Source organism: Heterodontus francisci, chromosome 3, assembly GCF_036365525.1.
Source record: "Heterodontus francisci isolate sHetFra1 chromosome 3, sHetFra1.hap1, whole genome shotgun sequence".
Taxonomy (NCBI): Eukaryota; Metazoa; Chordata; class Chondrichthyes; order Heterodontiformes; family Heterodontidae; genus Heterodontus; species Heterodontus francisci.
The window spans coordinates 8,471,557-8,489,413 of NC_090373.1; positions in this window are offsets into that span (position 1 = coordinate 8,471,557).

A 17,857-nucleotide genomic window follows, 5' to 3' on the forward strand; every position below is an offset into this window, starting at 1 on the left:
GGGCGACCAAAACTGGGAACTGAATATTCAAGGATATTCGACATTGAGGAAGGACAGGCAAAAAGGTATAGGAGGTGGTGTTGGACTAATAATAAGGGATGGGATGAGTACATTAGTAAGGGAGGATCTCAGATCAGAAGAACAAAGTGTGGAATCTGTTTGGGTGGAGATAAAAAAACAAGAGGCAGCAAACATTGATAGGAGTTGTTTATAGGCCACCAAACAGTAGTGGTAGTGTGGGGCATGATATTAATCAGGAGATTAGAAAAGCATGCTGCGTGGGTAATACAGTAATCATGGGTGACTTCATCTTCATATAGATTGGGTAAACCTAATGAGCACTAATGTTGTGGAGGACAAGTTTCTGGAGTGTGTTAGGTTTGGTTTTCTGGAGCAGTATGTTGAGGAACCGACTAGAGAACAGGCTATTTTAAATCCAGTATTAAGTAATGTGAAAAGGCTAATTAATAATCTTTTTGTAAAAGAACCTTTAGGCATGAGTGACTATAATATGAAGGAATTTTACATGATGTCTGAAAGTGAGGTAGTTCAGTCTGAAGCCAGGGTGTTAAATTTGAACAAAGGAAATTATGAAGGTATGAGGGGCAAATTGGCTGAGGTGGATTGGGAAAATACATTAAGAGGTATGACAGTATATAGGCAATGGATAGTCTTTAAAGAAATATTACATAGTTTACAGCAACTATACATTCCTTCAAGGCACAAAAACCCCAAAAGTCAAGGCAATCAACCGTGGATAACAAAGGAAGTTAAGGATTGTACAAGATTCAAAGAAAAGACCTACAAAGTTGCCAGAAATAGTAGTTACCTGAGGATTGGGAGGATTTTAGAATATAGCAAAGGAGAACCAAGAAACTGATAAAGAAAGGGAGAATAGAATATGAATGTAAACTAGCAAAAAACATAAAAACGGACTGTAAAAGCTTCTATAGGTATGCAAAAAGGAAATGTTTGGCTAAGACAAATGTGGGTCCATTACAGGCAGAGTCAGGAGAATTTATAACAGAGAATAGGGAAATGGCAGAGAAGCTGTAGTGGCAGGGAATATGGGATTAATGTAGGATTAGTATAAATGGGTGGTTGTTGGTCGGCACAGACTCAGTGGGCCGAAGGGCCTGTTTCAGTGCTGTATCTCTAAATAAAAAAACAAAAAGCTAAATTATTACTTTGTGTCTGTCTTCACTGAGGAAGATACAAGAAATCTCCCAGTATTAGAGATCCAAAGGTCTAGGGGAATGAGGAATTGAAGGAAATCAGTATTATTAAGAAGGTTGTATTGGAGAAATTAATGGGGCTGAAGGTTGATAAGTCCCCAGGACCTGATATTCTACATCCCAGAGTGTTGAAAGAGGTAGCTATAGAGATAGTGAATGGATTGGTGATCATCTTCCAAAATTCTATAGATTCTGGAGCGGTCCCTGCATATTGGAAGGTAGAAATGTCACGCTGCTATTTAAGAAGGGAGGGAGAGAGAAAACAGGGAACTATAGACCTGTTAGCCTAACATCAGTAGTAGGGAAAATGCTAGAACCTATTCTAAAAGATGTGCTAAATGGACACTTGGATAATAATGATCTGATTGGGCATTGTCAACATGAATGAGAAATCATGTTAACCGAACCTGTTGGAGTCTTTTGAGGATGTTACTAACAGAATTGTTAAAGGGGAGTTGGTGGACATGGAATACTTGGATTTTCAGAAGGTTTTTGATAAAGTCCCCCACAGGATGTTGGTTAGTAAAATTAAAGCACATGGGATAAAAGGTAATATGCTGGCATAGATTAAGGATTGGTTAACAGTCGGAAAACAGAGAGTAGGAATAAACGGGTCAGTCTCACATAGGCATGCTGTGACTAGTGGGGTACTGCAGGGATCAGCACTTGGGCCCCAGCTGTTCACAATATATAGTAATGATTTGGATGTGGGGACCAAATTTCCAAATTCGCGGATGACACAAAACTAGGTGGGAATCTGCGTTTTGAGGAAGATGCAAAGTGGCTTCAAGGGGATTTGGACAGACTTAGTGAGTGGGCAAGAACGTGGCAGATGGAATATAATGTGGAAAAATGTGAGGTTATCCACTTTGGTAGGGGGAATAGATGTGCAGAGTATTTCTTAAATAGTAAGAGATTAGAAAGTGTAGATGTACAAAGGGACCTGGGTGTCCTTGTCAATAAGTCACTGAAAGCTAACATGTAGGTACAACAAGCAATTAAGAAGGCTAATGGTATGTTAGCCTTTATCACAGGAAGATTTGAGTACAGGAGTAGTGAAGTCTTGCTTCAATTTTGTAGAACCGTGGTTAGACTGCATCTGGAGTGCTGTGTGCAGTTTTGGTCCCCTTACCTTATGAAGGATATTATTGTCATAGAAGGAGTGCAACGAAGATTCACGAGACTTGTTCCTGGGATAGCGGGCTGTCCTATGAAGAGAGATTGGAGAAACTGGGCCTGTATTCGCTAGAGTTTCAAAGAATGAGAGGTGATCTCATTGAAACCTACAAAATACTTAAAGGGATAGACAGGGTAGATGCAGCTGAGATGTTTCACTACTTGGAGCGTCTAGAACCAGGGGACACAATTTCAAAATAAGGGGGAAGCCATTTAGGACCGAAATGAGGAGAAATTTCTTTACTCAGAGGGTTGTGAATCTTTGGAATTCTCTACCCCAGAGGGCTGTGGAAGCTCAGTCATTGTTTAAAGCAGAGATTGACAGATTTCTAAATACCAATGTTTTTATAAAGGTTCTTGTTGATAATGTGGGAAAAAGTCATTGAAGTGGATGATCAGCCATGACCGTATTGAATGGCGGAGCCGGTTCAATGGGCTGAATGGCCTACTCCTGTTCCTATGTTCCAATGACTGTCTCAGTTCATCTGCTGCTGAAACCTTCATCAATGCCTTTTCTACCTTTATCTCAACTATTCCAATGCTCTCTTGGCTGGTCTCCTACATTCTACACTCCGTAAACTTGAGGTCATCCAAAACTCTGTTGTCTGTGTCATAATCCTCACCAAGTCTCATTCACCTATCATCCTAAAGCTCACTTACTTACATTGGCTCCCCGTAAAGCAACACACTGATTTAAAATTCTCATCCTTGTTTTCAAATCTCTCCATGACCTCACCTCTCTCTATCTCTGTAATCTCCTTCAGTACCACAACCCTCTGAGATATCTGTGGTCATTGAATTCTAATTGCTCCACCATTGGTGGCCATACGTTCAGCTGCCTTGACACTAAGCTCGGGAATTCCCTCTCTACACCTCTCCGCCTCTCTACCTCCTTTGAGACATTCCTAAAAACCTAGCACTCTGACCTAAATCTTGGCCTAACATGTGACATGGGCCATCATTTTACTCTCTTCGGACAGCAGCTGGCCACTGACCGAAAAGTCGGTGGCGATCCCGCCTCCACCTCCACCTGGCCTGGGAACCAAACCGCATTTTACGGTCCCCAGGCCCTCAATTGGTCTGAGGCGGGACTTCCACCTCATTGGGGAAGTCTCGCCTAATGGAGCTGCTGGCCAATCAGCCGGCAGGCAGCTCTTAGTCCCAACAACGACACCGGGAGCGGTGGTCACTGCTGGGACTGCAACCCAGCTTCCAGATGAAGAGGAAGGATGGCCTTGGGAATAGGTAAGTTTTGGGGGCCTCACTGGGGTTGATCGGTCAGTCCCCGGTGAGGCAAGCGAGGGGGGGGGATCAAATGGGGGCTGTGTGTTGGGGCATGGGGGGCGGCCCTCCGTCGGGCACAGGATGCCTGATCAGGAGGCCACAGCCCCCACTGCCCCGCAGGCCGTCAGAAAGCCACCTACTTTTAACAGGCGGCTTTTCTCAGGCCTGGGCCGCCTGCCTGCCAATGGTAAAATCCCCGAGCCACTTAAGGGCCTTGATTTGCCTGGGGCGGGCGGGCGAGTTATCACCGCCGTCGCCCCACATAAACTGGCGATGGAGACGGGAGCGGGATGGGTAGGGCCTCCCGAGCCTCCCACTCCATTTTATGCACCCACCGACCCCACCCCCACCCCACCACCAGCCCGCTCTTTGGTGGGGGCGTAAAATTCCGGCCTCACTGTCTAATTTTGTTTTCCAAGCTTCTGTGAAGCACCTTGGGATGTTTTATTACATTAAAGGCGATATATAAATAATTGTTGTTATTGTTCATTATCTGTGGAGTTGTGAATGGTACTGAAGACTGAAATCATCAGCGAACATCCCCATTTCTGACTTTATGATGATTAGGAGGGAAGGTCATTGATGAAGTAGCTGAAGATGGTTGGGTCTAGGAGACTACCCTGAGGAACTCCTGCAGTGATGTCCTGGGACTGAGATGATTGACCTCCAACAACCTCAACCATGTTCCTTTGTGCTAGGCATGACTCCAACCAGCAGAGAGTTTTCCCGCTGATTCCTATTGACTTCAGTTTTGGTAGGGCTCCTTAATGCCATACATAGTCAATGCTATCTTGATATCAAGGGCAGTCACTCTCACCTCACTTCTTGAGTTCAGCTCTTTTGCCAATGTTTGGACCAAGGCTGTAATGAGGTCAGGACCTGAGTGGCCCTGGCGGAACCCAAACTGAGCGTCAGTGAACAGGTTATTGCTGAGTAAATGCCTCTTGATAGCACTGTCAATGACCCCTTCTATTTCCTTGCTAATGATCAGGAGTAGACTGATGGGGCGGTAATTGGCTGGATTGGATTTGTCCTGCTTTTTGTGGATAGGACATACCTGGGCAATTTTCCACATTGTCGGGTAGATGCCAGTACTGTAGCTGTATTGGAACAGTTTGGGAAGGGGCATGGCTAGCACAGGTCTTCAGTACCAGAGTCGGGATGTTGTCAGGGCCCATATCCAGTGCCTTCAGCCATTTCCTAATATCACATGGAGTGAGTTGAATTGACCGAAGGCTGGCATCTGTGATGCTGGGGACATCAGGAGGAGGCCGAGATGGATCATCCACTCAGTACTTCTGGCTGAAGATTGTTGCAAATGCTTCAGCCTTATCTTTTGCACATCGTTGGGGATGGAGATGTTTATGGAGCCTCCTGTCCTGTTAGTTGTTTAATTGTCCACCATGCATGACTGTATATGGCAGGATCTGTTGGTTGTGGGATCGCTTTGCCCTGTGTATCACATGCTACCGCCTCTGTTTGTCACGCATGTAGTCCTGGGTTGTAGCTTCACCAGGTTGACACCTCATTTTGAACTATGCCTGGTGCTGCTCCTGGCATGCCCTCCTGCACTCTTCAATGAACCAGGGTTGGTTCCCCGGCTTGATGGTAATGGTAGAGTGGGGGAATATGCCGAGCTATGAGGTTACAGATTGTGGTTGAGTACAATTCTGCTGCTGCTGATGGCCCACAGCACCTCATGGATGCCCAGTTTTGAGCTGTTCTGTTCTGTTCTGAATCCATCCATTTAACAGTGCCAAACAACATGATGATGTCCTCAGTGTGAATAGTCTCCACAAGGACTGTGTGGTGGTCACGCCTACCAATACTTTCATGGACAGATGCATCTGCAACAGGTAGATTGGTGAAGACGAGATCAAGTACGTTTTCCCCTTATCTTGGTTCCCTCGCCACCTGCCGCAGACCCAATCTAGCAGATATGTCCTTCAGAACCCGGCCAGTAGTCATGCTACCAAGCCACTGTTGGTGAATTGCCCCACCCAGAGTACATTCTGTGTGATTGCTATCCTTAGTACCTCGTCCAGGTGGTGTTCAACATGGGGAAGCATTGATTTATTAACTGGGGGAAGGGGGGCGTGGTAGGTGGTAATCCGCAGGAGGTTTCCTTGTCCATATTTGACCCGATGCCATGAGACTTCATGTGGTCCGGAGTCAATGTTGAGGACTCCCAGGGCAACTCCCTCCCAATTGTATAGCACTGTGCCGCCACCTCTGGTGGGTCTGTCCTGCTGGTGGGACAGGAGATACCGAGAGATGGTGACGAAGGAGACTGGGACATTGTAAGGTATGATTCCGTGAGTATGACTATGTCAGGCTGCTGCTTGACTAGTCTGTGGGGAAGCTCTCCCAAATTTGGCACAAGCCCCCAGATGTTAGTGAGGAGGACTTTGCAGGGTCAACTGGGAAGGGTGTGCCATTGTCGTTGCTGGTGCCCTGGTCAATGTCGGGTGGTCCATCCAGTTTTGTTCTTCTTGTTTTGTGTAGCTGTTTGATACAAGTGAGTTGCTTGCTAGGCTGTTTCAGAGCGCAGTTAAGAGTGAACCATATTACTGTGGGTGTGGAGTCACATGTGGGCGAGACTGGGTAAGGAAGGTCAATCTCCTTCCCTAAAGGACATTAATGACTATGATGGGTTTTTATAACATTCAGGAAGTCTCATGGTCACTATTACTGGTACTAAGTATTTTTTATTCCAGATTAATTTGATAAACTGAATTTACATTCCCTAGCCTCCATGGTGGGATTTGAACTTTGGCTTACTAGACCAGTAATATACAGTAATGCTACTGTCCCCAACTTCTTATCCATCCTGGGTAAATCAGAAACAGACGCATTCACGGTGGGTTGGGTTTTGTGAATTTGGCGATTTAACTATCCCACTACCACACCACCCCCCTCCCCCACCTCCCTCCCACCATTGTGGGGATGTGGGGGTTTAAAATTCCTCCCTAGGCCTTTCCTAGTGTTAAGAGAATGTCTGCCCTGGTTAGAAATGTGAGAAACACATGGCTGGGTTGTACACATGTTGGTGTACAAGCTCAATGTGCTTGTGATCAATAAACAATACAGCCTGTGGTATCCAGTGGAACCAGAGGCAGCCATTTACATTTACCTTTAGCAGGCAGGGAATTGTCTCCTGTGGCTCACTGGAAATCCACCTTTGGGCTGGTGTCACCTTGTTTATGTGACACCCTGCCCCTGAAAGGCAGCTCGACTTCCAGAGGCAGCAGTGTAATCGAAATACCACATTAGACTGTCAACAAGTGGGCCTGAGTTGAAACCATAGTCCTGATTGCCACTTCCACCCTAGCTAATATTGGAGAACAGGTTTCAATGGAGAGAGAAAACTGGCTTGGCTAAGGTGGGAGTGAATCCAGAATATATAAATGCTATTCCACAACACTCAGACTTCTGGTGGAGATTGACGGTAGATGGAATGTAGTTTGCGTCACGTATATTATCGTACTGACCCTACCCATTAGCAACCATGAATAGAAACTTTTCTCCATCATATTGTCACATGCAAACAACCTTGGCTCAGTGATGACACTCTCACCTCTGGGCCAGGGTGGAGAGTTCAAACCCCTGTTCAGGATTTCAATTTCAGCACCTTCAGGACGTGCCAGTTTTGAAGGGGTTCTGATGAAGATTCCGTCTTTCAGGTGGGGTGTTAATCCCACGTCCCATATTTGAAGAAGAACAGGCGTATTCACCTAGTGTTCAGGTCAATATTTATTGCTCAACCAACATCACTAAAGCTGTTTAATTGGTCATTATCACATTGTTCTATGTGGGGCCTTGCTGAGTACAAATTGGCTTCTGCGTTAACCTGTATTAGAGCAGTGACTACACTTGAAAAATACACTGGCTGTTGAATGCTTTGAGATGTCCTGAGGTTTTGAAAGGAGAAATACACCAACTTTCCTAATATGGAGTCTCAGCCAGGTATTGGAATAGTATTGCAGTCTCTTTGGCCTCCTTATCTCGAGAGACAATGGGTAAGCGCCTGGAAGTGGTCAGTGGTGTGTGGAGCAGTGCCTGGATTGCAGTAGCTTCCCCATTACCAAGCAGGAGCACCTACTAGCAAATAACACAACCCCAGCTTTCTCAACATGGAAACACAACTCATGAACATGAATGAGGAAAGCTAATTATTTACCAGTCTTTCTTTGAATGAATTTTTCCAAAGGTTTGCTAAACTGCTGCTGCTTACTCACTCACAGTGTCCTGGTGGAGGAGATAGAAGGGGTCAACAACCTAACCCTTCCCTAAATTTCTCTGCACGGGACCCTGTCACCAGTTACCTCCCAATTGGAACAGCTTTTAAATCCCGCCTCACTCACACTTGAACTGGCATGGCTTAACCGGACAGTGGGTTAGAAGATTTGCACTAGTTGAATGCTGTTGGCTAGGAGGAGACGAAGCAAACATGCTGGACCAATCCTGCCCCAGGAAAGCCACCCTCATATTGGCCAATCAGAGTAGATTAGATCTGGCCAAGTGTGTAACTCCAACTGTCTGTGCTGTGGAAAGCAGCAATCCAACAGGGAGGGAGGGAGGGAGGGGGGGAGGGGAATGGAAGCATAATATTGCATAAACAACTCTTTCTTGACAGTAATCAGATGTGCTTGTTTTGTCAGCAGACCCATGCAGTTCTCACCTGGAGTTGTGTTGAAATGTAATTATAGATTGTATTATGTGTATGTGGATGCCAGGAAATAAGGTCATGTCCCTGAATGGTCAGTCTTCATTTTGGGGTTGTAAAGGGAAAGTAGTGAGCGGTGAGTGCCGAAGGAGTGATTTGACCTTATCCATTGCATGAAATGCCCTTTGAAATTCACAAGCTAGTTTTTAATTGACTTATGAGTCTTTCATGTCATTGAGAGCCCAGCCAGGATGGTTATCTTTCCCACTCCCCAGGAGTGACTTTATCAAGGTCTTTAAGATAATGAATGGGTTTGATAAGGTAACTAAAATAAGGAAAAGAACAGCTGCCTTATGTCAGAAAAGCAATTGTACCAGCAGATGTAACTCAGTCCTACTCTGTCTCTTCTAGCTGCTGAGAAAAGGTAGAGCTAGAAATGTGAACCCTTTGAGAATCTCCTGGACTTTGCAACCCTCAGAATTCCCATGTTTTCTGGCATGGTAGGTGCAAATCTAATATTTTTCTCCCTCACTAACTATTATAGAGTAGATTTAGATAAATGCATGGTGACCAAAAAACAGAATTTCTTAATTTATAGTCATATTGTTCTAATTTCTTCCCCTTCCCTTCCTTTCTCTCCAAGAAACTGAATTTCAGTGGGACGTGAATGCTTTAGACACGTAATGTGTCTTCCTGATGACTGAGTCTATACAATGATTGTCCACTACATGGTTGATGGTATGGAGAAAGGTGGAGTGAATCACAGCCAACCCTAATCTGCTATTCACCCATCATCTACATATGGTGACTTCCCAATGGGAGCCACTGGATATTGATCAGGAATAAGATGGAAAACTAATTGCATTATCCACTAAGATAATGGGTATTCAATTAAGAATGAATTCACTGTTTCATGATTCCAGTAGGGAATTGCTCTGGATGGGAGTGTGGGTCAGAGAATTAACTCTGCAGTGTTTCTTCAAAGCCCTTTGTGCAGTGTGAAATCAGAGAGATTTGCAATAATATCTTTGAATAAACAAAAACAATTACTATTGGTGCAGAAATGCAGCTTTGGAAGAATTGATGAGACATGGCTGAGTCATGAGGCACAAATTGGTACCAATTTGGTTTGATGACATTATAGCCTATTTGGTCAACATGAGAGGAGAGCCTGAACTATTTTTGATGGCTTCCCAACAAATACCCACCCAACTCTCTGTATGGATTTGGTTGGTGTGACTGATGAATGAAGAGACTTACAGCAACATATAGGGGAGGAAAGAGGTGCATTTCAGCTTGGGACAGATGGTTTCACTCTTGCCTCTGGTTTAGAGGGGTGGGGGTTTAAATTCCATACCAGGATGTGAGCCCTCCTAATTCCATGACCAACATAACCTCTTCAACCAACACCAACAAAACAATAACAGATTGACTGTGAGATGTGGCTGGCATGAAGGCCCACATAACAGTCAGAGAGTCGTACAACATAGAAACAGGTCCTTCGGCCCACCGCATCCATGCCGACCAGAATGTCTATCTATACTAATCCCACCTACCTGCATTAATTCCGTATCCCTCTATGCCTTGCTCATTCAAGTACCTGTTCAGATGCCTCTTAAATGTTACTACTGTTCCTGCCTCCACCACCTCCTCAGGCAGCTCATTCCAGATACCCACTATTCTTTGTGTGAAAAATTTACCCCTTTGATCCCCTTTAAACCTCCTCCCTCTCACCTTAAATCTATGGCCTCTAGTTTTAGTCACCCTGACCATGGGAAACAGACTCTGGCTATCTACCCTATCTATGCCTCTCATAATTTTATATACTTCTATCATGTCCCCTCTCAGCCTCCTTTGCTCCAGGGAAAACAGGCCCAGCCTGTCCAATCTCTCTTTATAACTCAAGCCCTCCAAACCAGGCAACATTCTTGTGAATCTTTTCTGCACCCTCTCTAGATTAATCACATCTTTCCTGTAGTGCGACAACCAGAACTGCACACAGTACTCCAAATGCTGCCTAACCAACGTTATGTACAACTGTAACATGACGTCCCAACTCTTGTACTTAGTGCCTCAGCCAATGAAGGCAAGCATGCCATACGCCTTCTTCACCACCCTGTCTACATGTGTTGCCACTTTCAGGGAACTATGTACTTGCACCCCAAGGTCTCTCTGCTCAACAACACTCTCAGGGCCCTGCCATTCACTGTATATCTCCTGCCCTTGTTTAACTTCGCAAAATGCATTACTTCGCACTTGTCTGCGTTAAATTCCATTTGCCAATCTCTTGCCCACTTTCCCAGTTGATCTATATCCTGTTGTAACCTCAGACAACCTTCTTCACTATCCACTATACCACCAATTTTGGTGTCATCTGAAAACTTACTAATCATGCCCTTTACATTCACATCCAAGTCATTAATATAGATGACAAACAACAGAGGGCCCAGCACCGATCCCTGCGGTAACACCACTGGTCACCTGCCTCCAATCTGAAAAACAACCCTCCACTACCACCCTCTGCCTCCTGTCACCAAGCCAATTTTATATCCAATTTGCTAACTCACCCTGGATCCCATGTGTTCGAACCTTCTGGACCAGGCTACCATGCGGGACCTTGTCAAAGGCCTTGCTAAAGTCCATGTAGACAACGTCCACTGCCCTGCCCTCATCAATCCTCTTGGTCACCTCCTCGAAAAACTCAATCAAATTTGTGAGACATGATTTCCCACGCACAAAGCCATGCTGACTATCCCTAATCAGACCTTGCCTTTCCAAATGCATATAAATCCTGTCTCTCAGAATCCCTTCCAATAACTTTCCCACCACTGATGTAAGGCTCACTGTCCTGTAGTTCCCTGGCTTATCCCTGCTGCCCTTCTTAAATAAAGGCACAACATTAGCTATCCTCCAGTCTTCCGGTACCTCACCCGTGGCTAATGATGATACAAAAATCTCTGCCAGGGCCCCAGCAATCTTCTCCCTTGCTTCCCATAGCATCCTAGGATACGCCTGTTCAGGCCCTGGGGACTTATCTACCTTAATGCACTTCAAAACCGCCAACTTGCTGCATTGCAGCAAATAATTTGCTGGGTGAAACACTTTGAAATGTATTGCCAATGCAATAATGTGCTATCTAAATGCAAATATTTATTTATCAAAACATCGAATCTGATGTGGAGTGGAACTGAGCCAAATTCATTCTTTGGTCAGTGCTGGTTACTGGATCTCAGTGCGGTTGGTGTGGAGGAGAGGAGAGGAGAAAGGAGGCACAATTGACTGTCATATTTGGCGAGTGAGGGTAGAAGGGGGCTCGGCTATGATTTCTTCACAGTTGGGGTATCCTATTGAATGTGTCCTTAAAGGGTGCCATACAGGCAAGGTGCTGGAGGACAGGCAGTACTAGTTGAATTGATAGCAGAATGAGTCAGCATTTGGAGGAGAAGGTAATTGATGGGTGTGGTATGAGGAAAATACAGCAATCAATTTGGCAAAGGTCGAGCTGACACAAAGCAGCAGCAGCAGTTTAACTTTGTGCCAAGAGGAAGCTGACTTCCTATTTGGTTTTGAAGTTTTATAATGAAAAGGTTTAATTTTAACCTGCTCCCAATTTAGTTTCACAAAGACGGAACTTAATCTTTTCTCTGTAAATGTGAAAACTATGGAAATGATACTGATGTTCTCCTTGGAGAAGGAAAATAGATAACCACTGCAAAGGTTATCTACATGCAAAGCATGTTTCAACACACTAACCAACACAGTGAATAAATCGCCCTCCTCAGTCAAAGACCTGATTCCTGCAGTCCTAACTTGGACAGGATGGGAATATTTAGCAGAAATCTCCCAGACACCCTGTTCAATATTCTACCTGTGGTTTGAAACCACTCACCCTTTCCTGTGCTGCTTGACATACAGTATCTGTGTCTGCTTAAATTTACTCAGATCACTTCTGGTGAGACAATTTTGGCCAAGTCATGATGGGTCCCATCAATACAGTGGCTTTTCCCCAGTGATCCTCAAAGGCATTGACTCGAGGCTGTTGTCATTTTTCAAGTCCAAAACTGGTTTGGGGTGGGTGAAGGGGGTAGGACCATAGATTGAGCTTTGATCAAAGCAAAGTACTGCAGACGCTGGGAATCTGAAACAAAAACAGAAAGTGCTGGAAATACTCATCAGGTCTGGCAGCATCTGTGGAGAGAGAAGCAGAGTTAACATTTCAGGTTTGTGACTTTTCATCAGAATAAGTGAGCTTTGAGTTAGCTCTGCTGCTATTTAAAATTCAATGACGAGCTAAGTGATGAATACTTCGACATCACAAGGCACAAAAGATCTTTTGGAACATAGGAACAAGAGAACAGGAGTAGGCCATTCTGCCCCTCGTGCCTGTTCTGCCACTCAATGTGATCATGGCTGATCTATATCCAAAGTCCATCTACCCTTTGTTTTAAACAACCAACATTTTGGAGACTGGTTTGAAATTTTCAGGCAGCCCAGTCAACAGCCAGAGCTGTGAAGGGCTGAAACCACTCGATAGCAATACACTGAGAGCATGAGGTAGAATTGCACCATCTTCATATGCAATTCTCTTGGCTGTAAAGAACTTGGAGACGGCCTGAGGCTGTGAAAGTCGCTTTATAAATGCAAGTTCTTTCTTCAAAATTCATCTATGGATTCAAATATCTTAAGTCTCATTTCCTAATCCCATTACCAAAAGCGAAGGGAAATCCCAGTTCTGTCCCGTGTTCCTCATTCTGTTACCTTGATGGGTTTGCTTCCTCCACTACCCAATGAAAGATGAGGGGTTTCGACATTCAGACAATAGCACCTATGAAATAACTAAACCAACACTCCCTCTGGTGGTGGAGATTTGGCATACAGAGTGGAGACTTTATCCATATTTGACAAAATTGTCAGTTCAGGCAATAACAATGCAGCAGGAAACAGAAAATGCTCGGCAGGTCCACCATAATCCGTCAGGAGAAAGAGAGATTGTCTGAACTGGAAGCTGAGGATAATATCAAATACTTTAATAGAAATGAATAAAGCGAAAGGGAGAGGAATGACAGAAAATAAGAATAAGAGACAATGCTGAGAACACACAGCAGCTGAAAGCAGCGTAAAAGAGAACGGAAAAGCAAACGTCTCAGGTGCAGAGCTCTCCCTGCTGTAAAAGCCGAGTTCTTACTTTTACATTACAGCAACAACTTCCAACTATGTAACACCGTCAACATAGGAAAAATGTCCCAGGGGCATGAGGCAACAGGGACAACAAAATTTGACTGAGCCAGATAAAGAGATTTTAGGACAGATGATCAAAGGCTTGGTTAAAGAGGTAGGTTTTATGCTGCACCTTAAAGGAGGAGAGAGAGAGGTAGAGAGGCGGAGAAACTTAAGGAGAGAATTACAGAGTTTACAATGCAAATACGCTAGAATGCAGCAGAGTGTGAGGAAATGAAAAGACACCTGGATTTTTTGAGAGGACAATGTAGGTTATGGAGCAATGTGATAGAAGTGATAGAATGTGATTAAAGGATGACATGGGAGGTTTAGAAGCAAAATGTTTCTCGTAATTGAGAGGTTTAGAATAAGGCACTACAATCGTGACTCTACAGTGGTACTTCATCGTTCTATTAATTTCAATGGAATGAAAATCAGGCAGCATTTACAATGGGTGGCCAATTCCCTCTTCCAGATTACCACCCAGGCAGTGAATACAAAGGGCTCATTTTAATCAACCCCGCCTTGATGGGATAGAACCAGTTACTGTTTTAACACCCCATCCCAATTTTACTTTCCTCGGCAGGGAGATCAGGATCTCACCTTCAGCGCTGACTTTTGTCAGCACGCCACAGGTCCTGGCAGTGGCCCAGGAAGCGGGTGCCTTTGCCGCATGTCATATGTACGGTTGGCTGACCGCGATCATGCAGCAGCTGGACAATTACCATACCTGAGGTGCAGGGTCCGTGCTATTGCAGAGATGCTGACACCATTGTTATATATGTATATATTGTTATACTATCTGTAAAGTGTTAGGAATTAATTAGCTAGGAACCAGTTGTTATGTGTAAGTGTTCCATTGGGGGGGCCACTTTCACGGCTGCACAGGGGAGTCATGTTATATGTAACACAAGAACCAGTTGAACCAGGTTCCACAGGCAGAGCATGGTGCTGAAATAAACAAGACTGACTCCCACCTTTTCCAAGTTTTAAAGTGTGATTCTTTCCAACATCTGTGAACCAGAAAACAACAAAAAGACAAAACATCCATCTTCTACCAGCTCTGCTTATACTGCTGCCTTTGTCTGAGGCAGTGAATCTGGAGTGTGGCTGGACCCCTCTACTGCGACTGTAACTCCTGGACCCCCTCCCTCCTCTACTGCTGCTGTAACTCCTGGACCCCCTGCCCCTTCTCCTGCTACTGTAACTCCTGGACCCCCTCCCTCCTCTACTGCTACTGAAACTCCTGGACCCTCTCCCCATCTACTGCTACTGTAACCCCTGGGCCCCCTCCCCCCTCTGCTGCTGCTATAACTCCTGGGCCTCTCCTTCCTCTACTACTACTGTAACCCCTGGACTCCACTCCCCCCTCTGCTGGCAGTATAACTCCTGGACACCCCCCCCCCCCCCGTACCACTGCTGCTGTAACTCCTCAACCACCTCCCCCCTCTACTGCTGCTATAACCCCTGGACTCCCTCCCCCCTCTACTGCTGCTATAACTCCTGGACACCCTCCCCCCTCTACTGCTACTGTAGCCCCTGGACCCCCTCCCCCCTCAACTGCTGCTGTGACTCCTGGACCCCCCTCTACCACTGCTGCTGCGGTAACTCCTGGACCCCCCTCTACCACTGCTGCTGCTGTTGCTCTAATACCTGGAATCCCCTCTATCCAGGGATAGGCACCAACATGTTGCATCATGGCATTTGGCAAAATTATTGACTCAGCCACGGACATGGGGCGATTAATCTGTATATAAAGTATATAGCCAATTTAATACCATCAAAGTTCTGAAGACGGGTCACTGACCAGAAACGTTAACTCTGCTTCTCTCTCAACAGATGCTACCAGACCTGCTGAGTATTTCCAGCATTTCTTGTTTTTATTACCATCAAAGTACAGTTCAATTTAAAACCCATTCTTCCTATAAATAAAGTAGCTCAGCAAACATCAATGGAGAGTAGCACAACTGTATTAGCTAACTAGCAAGCAAAATAATCTGCAATGCCAATGTCACTTTCTTTTGTAATTACGTTTGCTGCTAGGTTATTTTAAAATGCAAGTTTAAAGGCTTGAAGTAGGGGTCTGTAACATTTTGCGTTGGGTCCACATTACAATATTTGTCTTAACATAGGGGGCTGGTGAGACAATTTTGGAAAAATAAAGGCATTAAAATTTATCCTACTATTAATCAAACTACAACAAAGTGCAATTTTGTGAAGTAACTTTAAATGAGAACTCCATTTAATTGACTTACTTTCTGGTCACTATGTTGGACACTGATTTAGTGAGATACCTGGCAATTTTTTGTTTGTACAAGTAGTCAATATTTGCCCGCACACTTGTTGTACCATTGCGGAGTATTCCAGATAGATGTCCATCTGTCAGGAGTGATCTTGATCGCGCGCTCTCCCACTTCTCTCTGTGTCTGTCTCTCTCTCCCTCCCTCTCTGTGCCCCCCTCTCTGTGTTCCCCCCTCTCTGTGTCATCCCCCCTCTCTGTGACATCTCCCTCTCTTTGGGCTGTATTTTACAATCCCCCTGACGTTGGGGGTCATGTCGGGAGCCTGGAAAATGCCTCTAGCAGAGGCCTGCCAGGGACCTCGATGCTGGGAAGGCCTGGCCTGATATTGTCGGCAGTGGTGAGGCCATGTGGCAGCAGCCCTCCCGCTGCTCGGTGATGGAAGGCAAATATAAATATGTAAAATAATGTTCATGAAAGAATTAATGACATACCCGCTCCCGCTGTCTGTTCCAGAGCGATATTGCTGCTGGCGGCCGGCACTCCTGTGCCTTCGGATAACCGTCTGGGGATCTGATGCGGGACACTGGTGGGGAGAGGGGAGCAGGTAAGTATTTCAGTGCAGGGGGGGGGGGGGGGAGCGGGTTACAGTGATTTGATTGGTTTAGGGAATGGTGGGAAGGGGTAAAGATCAAAGTTTGTGAACTTTGAGGGGGAAGGTTAGGTACACAAGAGAGAGTGGGCAGAGAGAGAGAGAGACAGGGATAGAGAAAGGGGCAGACAGAGAGAGGGTAGAAAGAGAGAGGGGCAGACTGAGAGAGGGGGGGGGAGAGGGCAAGGAATGAATTGTTTGGTTATTGGGGGTGTGCAAGAGAGGCTAGAAACATTTATTTAATTTTTTAGAATAAGTTCTAACTCACTATTTCTTTAAAACTTAAAATTAAATGGAAGGGCTCGAACGAAAAGGTGCCTGACACCTTTGCCGGGAGTGGACAGCCTGCCCCTCCACTTCATCGGGGGCAGGGGGCAGTTTACCCCGGTGATTTAAATGAGACTTTAATATCATGATGGCTCCGCGACGAATGGTCTGCGCTGGTGGACTGCTATAGGTTACACCTGCTGCCAATCTTGGCAGCGGACATGTCAAATTTAGCCCTCGACATCATCTCTCCACGCTCCCTCTCTCTTGTTGAGAGATACAGCACTGAAACAGGCCTTTCGGCCAACTGAGCCTGTGCCGACCATCAACCACCCATTTATACTAATTCTACAATAACCCCATATCACCGACCACATCTCCAAGTTCCCTCAATTCTCCTACTACCGACCAACACGAGGAGTAATTTACAACGGCCAATTTATCTATCAACCTGCAAGCCTTCGGCTGTGGGAGGAAAACAGAGCATCTGACAGAAACCCACACAATCACAGAGAGAGCTTGCAAACTCCACACAAGCAGTACCCAGAACAGAACCTGGGTCACTAAAGCTGAGAGGCTGTGGTGCAAACGACTGAGCCACTGTGCCGCCCTCTGCTCCTCATTCTCTCTGTCTCCCCCTCTCTCTCACTGCACCCTGTCTCTCTCAAGAGCTGACCCCCCATCTCTCTGTCCCTGCACCCACTGTCCCTCTCTGCCCCTCTCTCTCACAGCCGTCTCTCCCTCTCGGCCATATCACTCTCTGCCCTTTCTCTCCCACTTTCTCTTTCGTTCCCTCTTTCTCAGCCTCTCTCCATGTCCTAGTCCCCCTGTTCCTAGCTCCCTCTCACTCTTTCCCTATCCCCCTGTCCCTCGTGCTCTCTGTCATTCGCTCTGCCTGTCCACCCTCTACCACTGCTGCTGCTGTAACTCCAGGACCTCCCCGTTCCACTGCTGCTGCAGTAACTCCTGGACCCCCCTCTACCACTGCTGCTGTTATAACTCATGGACGCCCCTCTACCACTGCTGCTGTTATAACTCCTGAACCCCCCTCTACCACTGCTGCTGCTGTAACTCCTGGACCCCCCTCTACTGCTGCTGCTGCTGTATCTCCTGGACACGCC